Source organism: Balearica regulorum, chromosome 5 (assembly GCF_011004875.1).
Source record: "Balearica regulorum gibbericeps isolate bBalReg1 chromosome 5, bBalReg1.pri, whole genome shotgun sequence".
Classification (NCBI taxonomy): domain Eukaryota; kingdom Metazoa; phylum Chordata; class Aves; order Gruiformes; family Gruidae; genus Balearica; species Balearica regulorum.
In genome coordinates, this window is record NC_046188.1 from 27,206,494 (window position 1) to 27,227,622 (window position 21,129).

Below are 21,129 nucleotides of genomic sequence, written 5' to 3' on the forward strand. Positions count from 1 at the left end.
ATTGGTTTTGCTTAGACATAAAACAACACTTGCTCTGTAGTTGTTCACATTTTTCAAAATGCTTTGACATGGAAAAATGATTGTTATTATTTTTTCATCTACTAAATTGATCCTAAAATGTTAGCAACAATAGATCCAGTGCAGAAAATGTAGTTATTAAAAAGGCTGGAAGGTATTTTATTAGAGGTAAAGGTGCATTTCAGAGATATTTTATTTTAGTGTGAAGACTGTTAGGCATTATATTGTCTTTACTTGTCTATAGTGAAGTGTTACTGATTTTTCTTTTTGAGATACTAATAGCAATTACTAAATAATTACAGTACAAAGAAGGTTTTCTAAAATTCTGCCTAGAAGTAATAAACATTAACTACATAAAGACAATAGGTTATACTTTCAAAATTAAACTTTAAAAAATTCTTTTAAAGAAAGCTATTCCTTCCAAGAGGGGGTCTTCAGTAAGCAAAGGTGGGTCTACTCCTCACTGCTCTGTCTAGCTTAGGGGCCTGAACTTGTTTGGTATCCAGAGGCAAGTCAGTGGCATCAGCACAGAACCTAAGTTGGTTAAACTGGTATAAAAATCTGACCAAGGTATACTGCACCATGCTGCAGACATAGACTAAAATATCAGCAAATGATTCAAAACAGGTTTTTGTTTAGTGCCCAGTTTGACCACAAACAGGATCCAGTAAGAAAGGGAGACACGTGACACAATAACAAGTACCTTTATTATTTTTACCTCAACAAGCATTTGTTTGCAGAACGACAATGAGCTGAAGTGGGACCTATTTACAAACAGAGTGCATGGCCAAGGTAAATCTACCTGGCTGCAAGGAGAGGAGCAGGGGGTAGAAATGCTATCTTGCCTCCTGCCTTTATGTCCAGCTTGAGCACGTTGGTTCCTTTTTGCAGAAGCTTGTGGAAGACAGCATGATACAGGTGAAGAAGGACAACATGCCATTGCACTGTCAAGCCTTGTGGAGGGAAAGTCCCTTGAGTAGTAGCTTTGTGCTTTGGGAATAGACGCTCATTATCCCTTGTATGTAGGCTGTGAGGTTCAGTCAGAGACAATTTATGGAGAAGTTCTGAAAGCCTAAGAGGTCTGGATCTCAGCCCTCACTGACTTGTTTTGAAAATACTATTATACAACACTGAGTGTTCAGTAGGATCCTTGGTACAGGGTAGTGAGACTACAGTTTGGAGTAGTCAGAGGTGGGAAGGAGTGGTGGAAGAGCTTTGCCTGCTGAGTACGATAGGATGGGCCTGCTCTCTGGAAGGGTTGTAAGGGTCTATAGTGTGGCTGCACGGAACTTCTGATTGGAATGTCTTTCCCAGGGCAATCCTCAGCAGCTATCTTGCAGAACAGTGGAGATGTGAACAGCATGAGGGGACTCTCCATCTCATCCTTCGAAAATAAACCTGAGACAGAGTGCCTGCTGAGTTGGGTTTATTTAGCCAGTCCCAGTAACTGAGTCTTCTGTTGCTCTGTTTTAACTACAAACAGTTCTGGCTGAATAACAGATTAAAAAAAATAAACCAAGTTTTGGTTCCACTTTCCTTTTTACCATTCCCAACCTCACTGCTCCATTGTCCTTCTAATGTGGGGTTACCATTGATGTCTGGGACACCTTGATAAAGCCTCAGAAACGTAGAGGCCATGTATTTGCTAATTAGGTTTTCTGCATCATCTGTTGCTCACTTATCCATTAAACGGACTATAAAACATAAAACCACATAGAATTACATTAAATAACAAATTGGGGGTCAAGTAGAATAGCTTTTCAACAGAGAAGTCTTTCAAGGAAAATAAAAGCAACCTGCACAAAGTGTTTAGCCTGTTCTTGTGCTCCAGCTTGTTTGTACTGGTTTTATACTTAGTCCGTATCTGTAATACCAAAGAGAGAACTTGTGTTTCAGCCTGCCCTCTCTGTCAGACCAGCAACTCAGCAATTAGCATCACTCTCTTAGGAGACAAGTGGAGGTCAGCTGAGAGCACATCCTTTAGAAACTGTGTTTGTAGAAATGCTCCCTATGCAATACTCCACACTATGGTAAGAACAAAGAGATATACAGAATTCTTCAAGGAGTTACATTTGATTGCAATATATATATATATATATAAATTTCAAAATTTAAGGAAGTGTAGGGATCTTGGCCAGGTGCACGACATAGGAAAATCTGACTTACAAGAGAATTTAAAATAAATGACAGCATCAGTGTTCTCCAGAGTCAGGGAGTACACAGTTCTTTGGGAATTTAACTTCTAATTAGTATCAAAAGATATAAAAATCAGAGAAACTTTGAAAAGCAAACAAAGTAAACCACACAAAAAAACCCCAAATGCATGTCTTCTGTACTGCTGTCTTACAGCTTCCCTTTCTCCACCTGCTGCTTTGCCCATACATAGTTGATGGATTTCTAATTTCACAAACACACTCACACTTTTCTGTTAGCTGCTCTTATTCGCTGCCATCTCCCATTGCCAGCTGCCAGCCCAGCTGCTCCAGACCTGGCTTCCCCAGGGCAACAACGCTTCACGCAGACAGCCAAAAGCCCACGATCAACATTTACCACAGTGTTGATTAGGACTTTGAGGGCAAAAGGTTTTACACACAGGAAATAATAAGTTTCTGAAGGGATATGATGTGTAGAAGGGGAAAGCCTTTCACCCTTTACCACTCCACCTAAACCATCATGAGCCTTGGCTGCTGCAGCCAGAGCAGTGAAACTGCCCCAGCTCTCAGTTCAATGTTCTTGACTGAGGGACGTTCAGGTATTACGAGAGCACAGTGAGAGACGTACAGTGAAGTGTATCACAGCACAGTGTGGTGCAGTGCTTATTTGAACACTTGGGCCTTCCTTTCATAATTACCACTAACTGAGAGTTAATCAGCCACCAGATCCAATTCCAACTGTCCTAGTTATCCAGCTAGTAGCCTCAGAGGTGTCCCAATTAAACACAATGTAAAGACTATAAAAGATGTGCATAAGCTTGGCTCCTAGTGAGACCTCTTGATTAAAAAGACATCATTATTTCACACCTCTGCTAATTAGCACTGACAGTACCTCTGATTTCAGAAGAATTTGATTGCTTCCAGCAGATTACCACCCTGACAACTGATGCAGTCCTGCACACCGCTCCAAGTGTCGATCTTGAGAACAATACTGTAAAATGACCTCATATCACCTCTGATAGTTTTGCTAGGAAAGACTTCGGTGCATAAATATTCATCATAGCTAGAAGCTCTTATATCAAAGGAACATAACTATATAACTGCAGATAGCAGAAATTTTGATTCTACAGATATTGCTTAATTTTTATTTCTTTATTGCTCTGTATATCCTGTTCCAGGTCTTATTGCAAGTTAATCACAAAATGGCTATTAATGCACAGTGTAAAAGAAAACAAGCAGTGTAACATTAAAACCAGAATTAGAATTGAAAATTTACCACGTTTTTTTAATGAAAATGTGCAAGCTACTTCACAATTACACAAAATTAAGAGAAATCAGTAAGATCTATTGTTTGTGATGGCCATGCTTAGACTCCGCTAAACTGAAAAATAATCAAATGGCACAGATTACATCTGTCTGTAGGTTGTTTAATCATAATATGAGCAGAACAACTGAACACCAATAAGTGTTCCTGAATTGCAGGCCTATTACTTAATCATGTTTTTAAATACATTAAAAAAAACCAATCTTCATTTCAGGTGTAAAAGAAAAAGTGCCACTGTCTTATATACAGACCATTATCCACAGAGAATCCAGGAAGTAGGGCACAGCAAATTATTTGTATTTCTATCCTATTCACAGTTCAGGCCTTACTGAAATTAGCACAGAGCATACAGCGATGCCAAATATTATGCATTAAAATATATATCCTGCTGGGAATATTTAAAACCTCTTTTGAAGGATTGTTACAAATGTAAAATCCACGATGAAGACACATAACTACATGGCTTTTCATCTTGTGTGGTTTTCTGGATACAGAATGTGCACATAATTTCTGCCTTAAAGTGAAAAATGTACACATAGCATGGTTTGATTTTTTTCCCCCGCCTTTGGCTACAGGTGAACAAATCTAGGTGAATTATAGCTGTACTCAGTGCGATAATTCAGCATTCTTGCACTATAATCCCCCAGTCACTAACATTGTCTTTAAAAGGCTGAGTGGCACATCAGCTTTGTGAAGAACCTTTGGCAGCAACATCTTACCCTGACCAGCTGCTGGCACTGAGCAGCACCAGTGTCCTACATTGTACTTCAGCAAACCCATTCACAGCAGGAAGCTCTGCTGTTACACCAGCATTTGACCCACTAGGTGTGAAAAACTGATTGGTGAGGCATACTATGCTGTTCCAGCTTGCAATACTAAATATACGCAATTACTCTGAGCCATTTAACACATCCAAATAACCGAGAGAGTTCTTTATGAGAAGCAATATACCATTCTTTTATCCTTGTTGTGACTGAAAAGATGTGATTGCCTGGCGGCTTTCTGTTTTTACAGATATGTGCTTTGAAGCACACATTTGAAATTGAACCATTTCTTCTAAATGCATCTTGCCTGAGAATGAACTTTAAAGACTGAATCTTAATTCCAGGATGTTCCTCCCATTTGCTAGTTGTCTTTTGTTCTGTAAGTACCTGAGATCATTTTCCATATAACTGGTAGGCATTATGCAGGGAAAAAGATGATACATTCCTTAAGTTTTTTAATCAGGGTTTGGTTTTTTTTTCCAACCATAATGAGCTCTTAGAGTACAAAGGAGAGTTTGATAGAGTTTTTATAGAATAATGTGGCTTTTTCTTGAAGTTTATGATGAATCGATTAGGTATACAGCAACGGTAACTGGAGATGGAGTGCAATCATTCAAGCCAAGCAAAATTTGACAATCTTCATCCTCCAATTATTCTCTTAAAAGTCTGGCAGCCATGCAATCTACTCTGCAATCATTTTGTGAACAGTGTGCTATTTATATAGCAAAACATCTTAGTATTTTATCACACATTTCCTAGACTTCAGATAATGTGTTTTTCCTCACACTCTGACCTGGGAATAGTGGAACATTTCCAGTTTTGTGCAAGTCCAGAAGGGATGCAAATCCCTGTGGCTCAGATTTGGACTAAATGTGATGCTAAAAGAAAGCTGTAGCAACTAAACAGCTCTTTATCTCCTTCCAGTGACTGTAAAAGAAGTCAAGAGGATTAGCCCAGAAGTACATGTCTTCATTGCAGATACCCACAGTTAGATAATATGAATTCTATTTGACTAGAAATTAAAGAAAGACAGCTATCTAATGTTAAGAAAGCATTGATATGATTGATACCAGAATTATGCAGAATTAGTCAGCTGAGCATAATAAAAGAGGGACTTAGGGGTAGAGGATGCAGGGAGGAATAGTATGAGAGCTTGAGAAAGTGGTTTGCAGTGGAATGCATTACTATACATGATATCAGTTCAGACAGTATGTTCCTATAGTCCATTCTGGGCTTCAAGTCCACATTTATCTCAAAGAGCAGCTTCAGGAGTGCTGAGAAATACAACTTTCTCTAACAGCTGCCCCAGGCTCCGTCTCCATGCAGGTTTCTGTGCATCAGCAGTTTGCACAGATGTGTTCAGCAGCCCTTTAATCTGTCCAGTGGTAAAAAAACCCCATCATGGCTAATGAAGAAGATATAGGCTTCAAATAGTCTTTCAGGTTATGCTGGGTGACTTGATTGCAGTTTCATTAGCATCAAAGAACACAGCAAAAGATTTTACACCGTTGAAGATTACACTAAGCTAACTGCCCATCTCTTCAAATGACAGCCAAGTTCTGGAAGAAAAGAATGGTGTCAGAGAGGTAACAGTAAGGATGAAATGCATAATTATGCACAGTCGAATACATTCTGTTGAATAACAAAATTGGCTTTTATTTAGATTGAAAACACTTACATCAGACAGTATTTTTGCACCAGGCTTAAACTACATCCAAGAGCTAAGGTGCTAAGCAAATAGGTGCTAAGAGAAATAACCAGTATGATCCTCATTCAGAGTACTGTGTTTTTCTTCCAAGACTTGTGGAGGACTTCAACAACACAAATTTCATATGCTTCACAACACCCTACCAGGGTCAGCTCTACTAAGAAGCTGTGACTCTGTGCTGCTCTTCGGGGCATTATCTACACCAGACACAGAGTATATAAAGAGCACAAAGCTCTACCTCAACGGAATAATCTTATTTAGCAAATGCCCTGCACAGATGAAAATTACTGCAGCAGTGGCATAGTCTTGATGAATGCTCAAAAATTATCACTGGCATAAATTAGCTCTGTACCCTAACCGAAGAGCAGGAGGAAAACCTGTCTCCTAGTTCAGTGGCTTAGCTGTAAGATTTTCATTTTTCCTCTACATTATACATTAACCTCAATACAAGTACTCGCACTGCAAACATTTTCAAACAGAAGAGTAGTCCCAATGGAACAATTTCTGTTCATCAGGTTAAATATATGCACATAGTAAATCACAGGATGGGAACTGCCAAGTTGTACCTGCATTGGGAGGTACTATACCATCAAGGGGTTTTTAGCAGGATTTCCCTTTGTAAACAGTGAAGGGTTTTGATTTATAACTTATTTGCATAGTAATACTAAAAGTATTTACTCAAAGCATGCCACCGAAATGTATGAAGCCTGAGCTGGAGTGTATATATTGCAAAGCTGAATAATGAAATAAAAAAAATGTTAATACTGGAGACTGTAGAACATGCAAACACATTACAAACACCCATCTGAGTATAACTAGTAGTAACAAGTAGGAATCTTGGAAATACAGTGGACTGTAATTAAAATAAAACATTTGTTTGCCTAGGTTACAGTCACAACTTTGAGCAGCAACATCCCACTTCAGCCAATTATTTCAAAAGGCTCTGGCATATGTGCTGAGGTTTACTGCTCTTAGTACTTAGAGAAGCTTATGCTCCTTGAACTGAAACTTCATTCTGTTCCAAAAATGTTGCTTTGTGGGTTTTGACATATTTATTTACCGGCTTGCCTGGTAACCTTTATCTTTGGCTCAGCTTTGTGAAATGGTAGGATGGGTAGAAGCACACTACTCCCTTATTAAATTCAGAACTCATGAACTGATGATCTCCATCTCCCCTTACCATCTACCTCTTTAAAATGTTAAGTGTAATCACTCATTCTGTTTTAGAACCATCTGTTTCATTTACATGGTGCCTATCAGTCACTTGATGCAATTACAGGCCAAGATTTAAAAAAAAATTACAAAAAAATATGGTTTCTGATTATCTGAGGACTAGTTGTTGGTGACTTTAATCAGTCTTGGAAGGATTGAAGGATTTCACACTCATGAAACACAGCGAAAGGGGAAGAAAATGTTAATCAATATTAAAAAAAAAATGTAACAGCCTTTGGGCTAGATTGTCACAGGCCTTCCCCAGTGTGAAGGCAGAAAGGCCTTTCCCATTTCTTGCTCAGACCACAATGAGCATTGTCTTTGTTGTCTTGGATCATCTCCCTGGCCAAGTTTACAGCTGTACTGGTGGTGCAAATAGCAGAGTAGTGAAAAGCAGCGAGGGCAAAAGGAACAAAAAAATGTTCCAGTTGACAGGATGAAAGGTTTGTCCTGAACCCTTTTTTGACTCCTGCTTGGCACGTGGATTCACTGGGCTGTGTGGCATTCAAAGAGCAACTTTAGTGTGAAACATTTAAAAAAACCTACCTACTGTTTTAGAGAGCAGGCATGTAAGGGTAGCAAAAGAGGTTTTTCCACTTCCTGGCTGAGAGTAAAAGTGGGTAACCACCTGCTCATTTTTTGAAAATGTTGCTGTCTGTACCTGTTGTACAGTGTGTCATTAACCAAACTCTTTAGAAACAGAAAATTTCAGGTTTAAAATTATGTATATAAGAACTCAGTTAGTGAAAGGCTTATTGCAGTCTATGTGTTACTCTATTTATAGGTCCCCAAAAATAGTCTTTAAGGTATCACAGTATTAGAAAGTCTTGTTTACTGTCAGACTGTCCCACCCTTATTCATGATGAATGGTGGTTTATTCTTCGGAAATCATGACCAACTTCATTAATGCTTTTCCCTGTTTTCTAACCTAGTCTGTTGACATTATGCTTGGCTTTCAAAGTGGGCAGCATTGAGCTTCCAAAACTATTGCTCCTTTTTTCTGACATCTATTTTACACTACAAAATTACATTTGATGAAATCCCAAACCTCTGATGATCCTGTGGACAGTTACACAGTTTTGTCCTTGGTTAAATAAATGCAAAGTCTAGGATGTTGCAAGATAATCATTTATTGATGGAAAACAAACATTCTAACTACTCAGTGCCAACCTGCTGATTAACTTCAAGGACTCAGACATGACTCAGAAACAGCGGTGTTCAACTGACAATACCTTTACTCCAGTACGACCTTACATTCTCCATTTCTCTGAGGAAGCCACAGAATGGGTAAAGCAGCATCTTTGCTGTAATTTTCACTCCATTTTTCCATGCCCGACTTCCACCTGCCCTTTTGACATGGCAGTGAGAGGATCCAACCGAACTGGAGATTTCACCATGAGAGTGGGTCCCTTTTCTGAAAGCCGCCTCAAATTCATGGAGACAGTGAAAGGGCTTGGATTTGTTCCTTAGTAACCAGACTTCGTCTTCACTCTACTGTGGTATCTAGATCTGGAAATTCAATTACATTCTGTAAAGGAAAAGGTATCTAACCTGTAAAGGGACAGGGAAGTGTTCTACCAGTCTCATGGTAAATGGTATGAGCATCGCCACTGTACAGAACTGCACTGAAAAGTAGTTAAACTGTGTTCATAACTGATGTTTCAATTCAGCAAGTGAACTAAAAAAACCTGAAAGGCTTCATTCCAAACCACATTTTCCTTTTTTGAGGAAAACTGACCAAAACTATTTTGTTTCATTGACACTTTGTATAAGAATTGTTTCAGGTGTATACATGGAGAAAAAATAAGCAAATGAAATTATGCATATCATTCACAAAAATGTTGAAAGAAACGCTGTATTCTGCAGTTAGCAATCATTTGAAGCTGAGAAAGCTTAACCAGAGAGGAGGAATTTTGAGTTGGTCACAGGTTGAGGAGATCTAAACCCAATTCTTACTGCCTAAATGAATGGCCTAACCACTAAGCAACTGGGCAGAAAGACATGGAATCCAGTCAGTCTCAGCTGCTACATTTTTTTCTGATTTGTACAAAATACTGACTTTGTCTCTGATCCAGATCAAAAGAATGGTGATAGTCTGGAAGATCAGCCACTCAACAAGGAGATAAAACACCCAAGTACTCTAGGGAATCTTTAATTGTATTTACTAAATAAAACAGCTCAAACAAGAGACAGTGATAAACTGTCTATTTCCTCCTATATTAGCACAAGAATACTTGTGACTTAGCTGCTGTCCCGTGGAGAGGATGTGCAGACAGGATTTAGATCTTGCACTGAATCCTGAATTACATTTTCTGCTGGGCGAAAGGAAGACAGAATTTCCTCATCATTTTTGTGTTTCTAGCCCAGAAAATATATTCCAACTTACTTAGCAAATGCCACTTTGGATCACAATTTTAGGGTAACAAACATCAAAGCATAAATTTTGCCATGAGCTTAGTTTTCACTGAAAAAAAAAAGGCTCAGCTTTAATGATAAGAATGATAAAATTGCATGAGGGTTAAATACCATTTAAAAAGCCCTTGTAAAATAACAGTGACTACCTTACCGAGCTAGAAAGGTGTAGGAGTTTTTTATTATTATTAACTGTATCTTTTTGAGGTCATTTTGAGAACCTGTCTTATTTGAAAAATGTTTAACTATTTTCATACAGCTATCTAAAGCATATATCAAATTCAGCAATAACAATTTGAAGGTGCACCTACTATTAAGGCATATTGTGGCTAGATTTTGATCTCCTATATCATTTGGCACGGAAATGGAAAATGCAGTTTAATGAAAACAAATGTGTAATATTAAGTCTGAGGTCAATAAAGATAATAGCATATACTTAATGGCATAACTATGGAGAACATTGACCAGTAAATGGATTAAGAGTTATGTTATAAATAACGTTTATGCCACTATCTCAGCTCATCAATCATGGAAAAGCAATTCCTTGAGTACTAGGAAACCAGAGTACCTTTTGCTTCTTTCTTTGATAACACCAATGATCTTCTGGATTGGGGAAATCTAGTAACCTAAAATGAAGCCAGTTATTCATTTAATATAGGGCCAGAAAATCATTAGCAAAACTGGAGGCGGAAAGATTAGTGCAAAGACTGTAAAGCATGTCAAAAGCTAACTGAGAGATAATGAGAGCCATCACAAACAGAGCACACCGGTTAAAATGGAGTTCCTTTTGATGTTCCTTAAGGGTAGATTGAGGCACTGAGATTCTTTAACATTTCCTATAAAGACTGGCACAAAACACTGAGATTATGAAGTTTCCTGAATATTCAGTGATCGATGTAAAATCAATGCAGGAACCAGAAGGATTATATTACAAGAAGTATAATTAATCTTGAATATTAGAGTAACAGGAACAAGGTTAAAGTTAGCCATAAGAAGTACAAAATCACGTCCTAAAAGCCTGTTTACCAGGAGTTCAGGTGTCAGAGGCAAACACTTTTCTGCTTTAACATTGTTCCCAAACTGGTAGGCGTGCTCTGGTAGGCGCAATCAGAGCACACCTATGTACTTCAGCAGCAGACAGCGTGGCAGTCCTACTAGCAGCCACCTGTGCTCAGGAGCCTGAGCTAGTAGGGTGGGCACCCAGAGTCAGGCCCCACTTGCTGATACACAAGACTGACACCCAAAAGCCATTTGTAACCCAATATTGAGATCTCTTCTTGGAGCTGTTTCATCTTTTGCAAAATAGTTTTGTGCTAACAGGAAGAAGAACAGAAACTCAAGTTCTCTTTTATCAGACAGATGCACTCTTGCTAATTTACAAGGTCACGTCCACTCTTTCTACAGCTCAGTGAATACTGAATGACTGAATAGTTTATGTACTTGACAGAATTACCTGCTACACATTTGTCATGGATTACAGCATTTCTTTGAGTGATGGCTGACAGGAGATTAAGCCTATAATTCATACAGAGGAAGTCCTTGAATCTATCTTCTACATCCTACATTAATGTTATCAGCACTGAGGTCTGATATGTATGATGCTGCCAATCTTACCCAATTTCTGGGGAAGAGCTGAGCTCCAGGTGAAGCAGGTGCTTCCATTTAGTGCAGAGACATTTAATCACTTCTGTGCTCATCTCTGCAGCACTTTGCATTGGGCAGGCTGTGCAGCATCCTCCTCAGTTTGGTAGTTCCTATGAATTCCATTCTTTAGTGAATGTAGGCCACAGAGCATTCAAATGACCAAACTGGCAAATGCATGCTGTATCCTAAACAGCCATGATACCAAAGGACATACAGAGCATGTATGTCTTTGTTCCTCCTCTATTTTTGCTGGAAATAGTTTCCAGACTATCAGTTACAGCAGTACTCCTCAACACAGGAGCCAGCGAGCCAAATAGTTATGAGTCTTTCAGTATAACTCTTTGAAGGCCTCTTTTCTGTATTGCTAATGCTAAATGGGATTCAACTGTGCTTCTTCTTTATGCCATTTCCTCTTTTCCAACTAACAAATCTAACAATGCCATCTGCACCTGTCTTCCTTCTCCCTCCTGCTCTTCCCTCAGTTCTGCACCAAAAAAAAAAAAAAAAAAAAAACTGTTTTGAAGTGCCAGACCACTAGTCAAGACATCTGCAGAGCAAGTTAGCCCTGTTATTTATCCACCTGGCCTTTGGTCCATACATCCCATTTCTCTACTGTTTTCTTTGTATAAAAATAGAAGCCTCAGTTCACAAAAGATATGTGTGAGCAAGTCCCTGAAGCTGTGTGGTGTCCTACTGTTCACTACCAGTTCATACCCATGCCCAAGGGGGTGTCTACACTCCAGTCTTTGCAGATCTCAGATCTATTGAGTCTCAACACTGTGATTTAGACTTTTGCAATTGGTTTCAGTCGTGACGTCCCTGAAGCTATTTTCATACCTCATTCATTTACAGTACAGCATCATGGTCTCTGTCCTACTCTAGGATCCCACGTGCCAGTTGCACGTAGCTGGTCTGATTTGTAACCTATGGTAGAGCGGGGGGGGAATGATCTTCTTAGCACATCTCCACATTCAAAGGAGTCACTCCCAGCTGCAGCCTCCTCCTGTCACAGGACTGGCACACACTCTCCTGTTTGAGAAAGTATCTGAGGTCTCTGATTTAGAAGGTCTGCGCATCACAGTTTCTACTCTCATCTTTGTCCTGGAAAGCACTATGCACAGACTCTAATTGCAGAGTAATTGCCTGAGTAACAGAATAAGAAATAAATCATAATTAATGACACATGCTGCACAGCATCAATTTTGAAAAATGCCCAGGTGGAAACATACAAACCTTGCCTAAGACTGTTTCTGCTTTCAAAAAGGCCTTTAAATTGCCATTTCGTCTCAAACAGAAAAAATTAACATTGCTTTCCAGAAGTGGCTGTAGGCACTGTGGCTGGGCATGCAATTGGTCTGCATCCCAAATACGTAGTGTGGCTGGGAGGCAGGAGGGGAGAACAGGACAAACAGTGTGAGTCAGAAACAGACTTGACACAGCTACAATTTAAGCACACTTATTTCTTCTCCCCTTGGATTTGGGGTAGTCTTTGGGTAGTTTGTTCAAGCAAAAATTTCCTCTTGCTTTAGGAGGAGCTGTCCCTTGAGAAGAAGAGCCCAAGTGGGACACACTAGTGCATGAGTGTTCTGGAGGGAAAGGATGTCTTCCCTCATCATTTGCTCAGACTTGATCCATTTCGATTTTGCACTTGTTGGTGATCACGTGGCATTTTGGCAGACACCTCCATGAACAAGTTTTGGAAAGGGCTTATCTGACTTCTCTGGAACAGTCAAATAAATACTGATAAAACATGTATGCTTTTCTGCGTATGATAATAAGGATCACTCAGGTTGCCCAGCAAAGTACTGTGTGCATTGACTTGGCCTCATGCCTTTCCCACCATTAAAGAGCAATGCATTCTAGCTTTCAGTGCTTCTCAGTCCACACTAGCTGCTCTGCAAAAACAACCACCACAAGAAAATACAGAAAATAAGTCAAGCTGGACATCAAGAACTGTTCACTTAAAGTCTTATTTATTAATTTTAATAAGCATGAGATTTATGCTGATTGCTTTTATCTTGTTCACATATATCTTTTTTTTCTTTTAATTTTTATTCCGGTATCTTTACTAAAGGCAGATTTATCTCTGTTAGTTCTTAGATTGGCCACTCTACAATCATAGAATCATAGAATCATTTAGGTTTGAAAATACGTTTAAGGTCATCAAGTCCAACTGTTAACCTAACACTATTAAAGACTGAGGCAAAGAAGTCATTAAGTACCTCAGACTTTTTCTCATCCTTTGTCACTATGTTTCCCCCTGGATGGAGACTCTCCTTAGTTCTCCTTTTGTTGCTAATATATTTATAGAAACATTTTTTATTGTCTCTTACAGCAGTAGCCAGATTAAGTTCTAGCTGGGCTTTGGCCCTGCTAATTTTCTCTCTGCATAACCCCTGACATCCTGGTAGTCCTCCTGAATTTCCTGCCCCTTCTTCCAAAGGTCATAAACTCTCCTTTTTTTCCTGAGTTCCAGCCAAAGCTTTGTCTTCAAGCCAGTCTTCTTCTCCACTGGCTCGTCTTTTGGCACATGGTGACAGCCTGCTCCTGCACCTTTAAGATTTCCTTCTGGAAGTATGTCCGTCCCTCCTGGACTCCTTTGCCCTTCAGGGCTGCCTCCCAAGGGACTCCATCAACCAGTCTCCTAAACACGCCAAAGTCTGCCCTCTGGAAATCCAAGGTAGCAGTTCTGCTGACCCTCCTCCTTACTTCTCCAAAAACAGAAAACTCTTATCATTTCGTGATTGCTATGCCCAAGATGGCCACCAACCGTCACATCACCCACAAGTACATCTCTGTTTGCAAACAACAGGTCCAGCGGGGTGCCTTCCCTAGTCCCCCATGAGAACAAGGGCTAGCAATTGTGAGACTTCTCCTAGCTGCTTATAGAATACTTCATTTGCCTCTTCATCGTAGTTGGGTGGTCTGTAACAGCATCCTGCCATGATATCTGCTTGTTGGACTTCCTCCTGATACTTATCTGTAAACACTCAACCCTACTGTCACTGTCATTAAGCTCTAGACAACCAAACCACTCCCTACACACAGGGCTACCCCATCACCTCTCCTCCCTTCCTATCCCTCCTGAAGAGTTTATAGCCATCCATTGCAGCACTCCAGTTGAGTGAGTCATCCCACCATGTTTCTGTGACAGCAACTATATCGTAGTTTTCCTGCTGCACAATGGCTCCCAGCTCCTTCTGTTTGTTGTCCGTGCTGTGTGCATTGGTGTAGATGCACTTCAGTTGGGGTATTGATCCTGCCACCTTTTTTGGGGGGAAACCCTGATTCCTATGTGACCATTGTCAGGTGCTTCCAGGTTTCTAACACATCATCAATAACCCTTGTATCTGATGTCACATGGATCTCCATCCCTTACCTCTGCTGAGATGGCAGACTGAAGGACCTCATGTATGTGAAATAACTACAAATAAAATCTCAGCTCACATCCTCCATATCAGTTAAACTCATGTGCTAGCAAGTAGTTTGCACACTATCTTAAAGTCTAATATCTTTTCTGTATGCTTGGCATTCAGACAAGTTATTAATGAGGTCTGCTGTTAATAGTGTCCATATTTCTTTACTGTCTTCAATAAATCAGTAATGTTTGCCAGAATGTGACAAGTACAAGACTCAGTTGTAAAGACAGAGCTGTTCAAATTTGTGTTTGGACATAATGTATCCAAGAACACAGGATGTTACATGACAAACATAACTTCTAATAATCAGACAGGACAATTAAACCTTTTTTATGTTCAGATTAATTATGAGAAAATCATCATGGTAATATGTGCCATGTGTTACACTGAGATAGGAAGTATACCACAGAAAAAAGAAGATCAGTCCTGTAATTGAGGAAGTTTTCATACTCAGTTTGGATTAATCTCTTTTCTCTGTAACAGATGTTCTGTGCAACTAGGCATATGAGCACAGCGGTATTTCCACTTAACTGCCATCACAGCTCCTTCGATTTTGAACTCTTAGGTCATAGGAGATCGCTTACCATGCACAAGTGCTGCCTCTCACATTATACAGTCCTTTCTGTTTGGTGGATTAATAATCTTGCTATATTTGTAACTGCTAAAGTAGAGCACATACAGTAACTCAGAATTACCTGTGTTCAAAATATTATTTTAGAAGGGTCTTGCAATCAGTTTCACAACACAAAAATACAAAAGATACCAGCATTTCTCTCCTTTACAATCAGATCACACCAAAGAAAGGAGCTGCATTCCAACAGTGATTATTGTCCTAGAAAATTAGTGAGCACTGTCTGAAGAATATCCATAGTTTCAGGATGGAAATTTCAGTTTTAAATGCATTCAATATTTTAAATGCATTTCAGTTTTAAATGCATTTCAATGTTGTGAGAAAGACCAAATACCTGATGAGAAAAGGAAGTTGCAGATGTTCAGAGTCTGTCTGGATTTGATGCAGGAGACCTCCATAATCTTCACATATTTCAAAGCATAACAGGAATCATCTTGCTTTGAGGATTAATCTCTCTGGAGTAGATATTATCTCTTTTAAAGAGTAACCCTTCACTCCTGGAATGAAGCGTGGGCAGAATGGAGGCAGATACCCTTACCATGTTTGTTTTTCCTCCATGTTTCTCTTGTTCTTTCAGGATACTCTTACCATCTTTTTCAATCTTGGTCTTCCCTCTTCTCTTTCATCCACATCCATGAGGAGAGGAATCAGGTTCTTTTAAATGGGTAAAGTTTTTGTGAAGTTAAAACTGGAAGAGTCTCTCAAGTAAAGGGAGGGAAATCCACATATAAAGTCATGAAACAGTAAATAGCGAAACCTGAGCAGGTCAGTGTGCTTCGAAGTCTGCAGTTCCAGGAAGGTGCAAAAGTAAAGAACTCCAGAGAAGAAAATGAGCAGGCACTGGAGTTGAACTGAAGTGACAATGTACAATTTTCTATGCATACCTGCAATTCACCTCATGCCAATGACATATTTCTGATTGGATAGAGATACAGTACATATGTTGTTTCTGCCTTCATTTGTGCGTATCTCCCTCAGGAGGTCTGTTGCAGTCAATGAGTAAAAGTTATGGGATGGGATGACATTATTATTAACATTGAAATACTGAAGGAAAAAAAACCCCAATGTTATTTATGCCAGTTTACTGAACCAAACAAGCCTAACCCCTACCCTTGCAGATGCGGGGGTTAAAATCCCAGCACTGTGCTTTCACTTCCAGTTCCTCTAGCATTAAACTTACTGTGCTCTCAGAGAAAAGCATACCCAAGAAAGAACAGAAGTTATGTGTTTATAAAAGAAAGAGCAATAAGTTCTCACTTCTCTCCATAAAGATCAGGTTTGGACAGGACTAACATATTCAAATAGTTATATTTGGTTAAAAATAATATGGAATTTCTCAAATCTTGCTTTGCTCTCAGCATCCTGGGGTAACAGCCTCCCTGGCTCTGAAATGGTGTGTCTCCCAGGGGACTCAGAGCTGAGAGACTGCCATCTGGGAGCCTGGCATCATCCTTGTGTTCTCCAGGAACATGCAAGCATCACCAAAACCAGGCTGTGGAGCACTTGGATTCCACCCAGTCACCATGTTCTGATGGAAAACCATTCAGATGGAAACATTTTCATCAGCTCCACCAGATATACATCAGTTTTGATATAGCAGCCTTTTAACCATAGGTTTCTCTTCAAGCTTGGGACCAAGGTGCCAGCAGCAGTGAAACTGTGTAGCTTTGGCAGCACTTGCAGAAAGCAGAGCGATTGCCTGCAGAAATACTGGTTCTTTAATTTTCTTAACCTGACTTCACTGGGTGACAATATGCAAAAATCCAACCAGTCCTATGGCTGACATGAATCTATTCCTGTCACTTTGATCATTCTGTGACTAAAAAGCAGAAAGTCATTTGTTCAGGTCTGAGAGAAGGAATTAATACTGTTATGGAAAAACTGATGTGATTAGTACAGGGCCAGATCTGGAAGAGGTTAAACACCCTGGGTTGCTACTGACCTCCAATGGGAGCCTGGAGATTTACAGGTTCATTATTCCATAGTCTGGCCCTTGCTATAAGCATTAAAATGTACCCTCTTTAAACTCTGGCCATGATACCATAGCAAAAAGGAAGACAGGAGAATTGTTTAAATTGGAGTGTCATGTTTTGCTGAAAATAAAAGGATTCTGCCTTTAAAACCTTGTCAAGTTATTATCCCCTTCCCCTTTGCTAACATATATCCTGAGCTTTCTCTTTTAGTCTGGCAATATTTTAAGAAGCTGAAAAAGTAAGAAATTTAAAAAAAAAAAAAAGAAAAAAAAAAAGAAAAAAGTAGAACAAAACCACTTTCAAAACTATCCTTTTGAGCACTGAAACAAGCTGCCTGGTGAATCCACCAGATACAGTGTCAAGGTGATTTCATGTTTGTTTGCTTTATTTTTTACACATTAGCTACAGAACACTGGACCTGATTCTGATTTTACCTGTACTGTATTGTTCTGTACAGTGTAGGAGGTGTTCATCTGCAACTACATCTGATAATGCAGGTACTATCTCAGGACAGGAGTTTTAGATATCTAGTGATAAGTGTCTTTGAGAGAAAAAAAAAGAAAGAAAAAAGTCTTTTTCCCTTTGTGCTGGTTTTGGCTTGGATAGAGTTAATTTTCTTCATAGTAGCTACTATGGGGCTGTGGTTTGGATTTGTGCTGAAAACAGTGTTGATAGTACAGGGATATTTTCATTATTGCTGAGCAGTGCTTACACAGAGCCCAGGACTTTTCTGCTTCTCACACCACCCCAGCAGCGGGTAGGCTGGGGGTGCACAAGGACCTGGGAGGGGACACAGCTGGAACAGCTGACCCCAACTGACCAATGGGATATTCCATACTGTATGACATCATGCTCAGCATATAAAGCTGGGGGAAGACTAAGGAAGGCGGGGGAGATGTTTGGAGTGATGGTGTTTGTCTTCCCAAGTAACGATTATGTGTGATGGAGCCCTGCTTTCCTCAGGATGGCTGAACACCTGCCTGCCCATGGGAAATGGTGAATCAATTCCTTGTCTTGCTTTGCTTGCATGTGCAGCTTTTGCTCTACTTATTAAACTGTCTTTACCTCAACCCATGAGTTTACTCATTTTCACTCTTCTGATTCTCTCCCTCATCCCGCTGGGGGGGAAGTGACCGAGCGGCTGCGTGGGGCTTAGCTGCCGGCTGGGGTTAAACCACGACACCCTGTTATGAAATCTGCTAAGGTTTAATTCTCAGAAGAATACATCTTGTGATTTTGTTCATGTCATAGAATAAGGTTCATATGGCTTATTAAAACACTGAAGTCTCTACAGTAGAGAAGGTATTGTCTTTTTAAGTTTAGTCTCATAAACTTGAGTTACTCTTGCCGAATGGGGCAGAGAGCAATAAAAACATAGGAAGAGGAAGAAAGCATTTTACTGGCCTCTGCAAAATACCTCCTTCTTAAGTGTCCAATGCACAACTATGAGCATGGCTAGGGAGGAATACACTGAAACTGGGCACTGCTGAAAGAGTAGGCTCTCCACAGCCCATCCTGTGAAGGTTAGTGACTACATCAGAGGACAAAGGAAGAGCTATGGATGTCATCTATCAGGGCTTCTGTAAGGCCTTTGAAACGGTCCCCAACATCCTTCTCGATGGACTGTTCAATGGATAAGAGTTGCCTGGATGGTCACATCCAGAGGGTAGTGCTCAACGGCTCAATGTCCAGATGGAGATCGGTGACAAGCGGTGTCCCTCAGGGATCCATACTGGGACCAGGACTGTTTAATATCTTCATCATCGACATAGACAGTGGGTTTGAGTGCACCTTCAGCAAGTTTGCAGACAACACCAAACTGAATGGTGCGGCTCACGTGCCTGAGGGATGGGATGCCGTCCAGTGGGACCTGGACAGACTCGAGAAGTTGGCCCATGTGAACTTCATGAGGTTCAACAAGGCCAAGTGCAAGGTCCTGCACATGGGTCAGGTCAATCCTGGGTATCAATACAGGCTGGGCAGAGAATGGATTGAGAGCAGCCCTGTGGAGAAGGACTTGAAGGTACTAGTGGATGGAAAGCTGGATGTGGTTTGTCTTAAAGGACTCTGGTTAAAAGACTAATGTGAACATTTACATTGGCAAATCAGCTTGCTGAGCTGTAGGTTGTTTATCCAGACTTTCACAAATGTGATGCTGGGATGCCAATATTTCTCAGGTGTTAATGTTCCTGAATATTAATGTAGGGCATAGAGCACCAGGGCATGAATTATCACAACTGTCATTAACAAACACTGCCATCTGTTGTCACTGCATCAGCAGGATCATCCTGTCCTTGCCACCTCTCCCATCTTTCATTCCTGGTAGCAGCAAGTCATAGTGTGTGACTCTCCCTCCAAGCATTAGACAAGCACCACTCTACTCTGGAACATTCTGGTTGCTGCTAAGGCTACACCAGCCACAGCTATAATACCTTCGACCGCTCCCTCAAACCAAGTGTTAAATGTTAGAGCAAACGATTCTTCAACATAAGACTTTTACAAGAATCTCTGATTGTTCTGAATTTCACAAAGTGCTCTGAAGACCAGGAAATAGGAGCAGATCCTCTAGTCTTTCTTCTGTTTACACAACAAAGGATTGTGCTAGCCTCTGCTGCCTGCCTCTGTTCCCGACTCTTTCTTCCATGACTTTGCAGGTTGCAGACCTGCATTCTCTGAGTATGGCCTGCATTGCCATCCTGGAGACAAAGTTCTGCTACATTGAGAACCTGAATGCTGAAATGCTGGATCTAAGCATTGGAGATTCTGGTTCAGATAACCTCTTTCAATGATGATTCCTTGTCAGAACCTACACTTTAAAGTCTTCCAGTTAACGAACGCTATGTATTTTATACTTTTAAAACTCATGTTTAAAAGAGAAAGCTCAGCATCTCACAAAAGTAACCTTCATCTACTCAATTTGCAATTTCCTTAAAGAATCTCCAATGAAATGAGATCTATTCTCCCTACTACTCTTCTGGTAGACGTTAGTTACATCCCTCTCCCTCCCATGTCCTTGAGAAACAAGAATACGTCATTGGTTCTCTCAGGAGTGTTTACTGAGTATTCTGCTTTTTCTGGATTGCTGTTAACAGTTTCACTGTCTCAGTCTGAGAGAACAGCACTACTGCTAGCATTTGTTTTGTTTTAAAATCAGCTTATACTGGTTGTCCTAACCTGCCATGTATAAGGGAATTTGTGTTGTCTTGAGTTTCCTTGTGAATTTATATCAGTTGTAACTTCTAGTGTCTATTCTAGACCCACATTCTATTTGCAACATATCAGTTGCTGATTCCTGCTGATTTTGTTCCAGAAGTAAGCTTATGCTTTTAAATGTTACTTTTCTTGACTGCAAAGTTAGAACTTTTTGCTCCTACAATAATCTGGTCTTAAAACATCCTGTTTTTTCCTGTCAGCTGTTTTCTTTCTTAATCGATTATACTCAGTTTCACTCTGTTTTCCTTGAATTTGGCCATTTTAATTACCATATAATTCCGCATGGATCTATCCTCCATTTGCCCATACTGAATGCTATCAGGTCTACTACAAAGTATTGACTTTCCAGACCAGTTACAACTTCATTTTTGTTTGCTGTAACAAAGCTTGAAGCAAAGTAAAGTACAGGAGGGTAGACACCTTTTCATTAGAATTTTTTTTTTTTTCCTTTTCAATTTCTAGAATTCTAATGACATTTTGCAGCAATGCCTGTCACCGTCTGCCTGCACCTTCAAGACTGAGGCCCTTTAGGGTAGTTTTACCTTCTATACATTACCAAAGCAAGTGCACACACAAGCATTCACCCCATCCTCTCGCGCAGATATATGACCTATTACAGATCTCAGCTGTACTTCCTCCTGAGCACTTGAAATAGTAT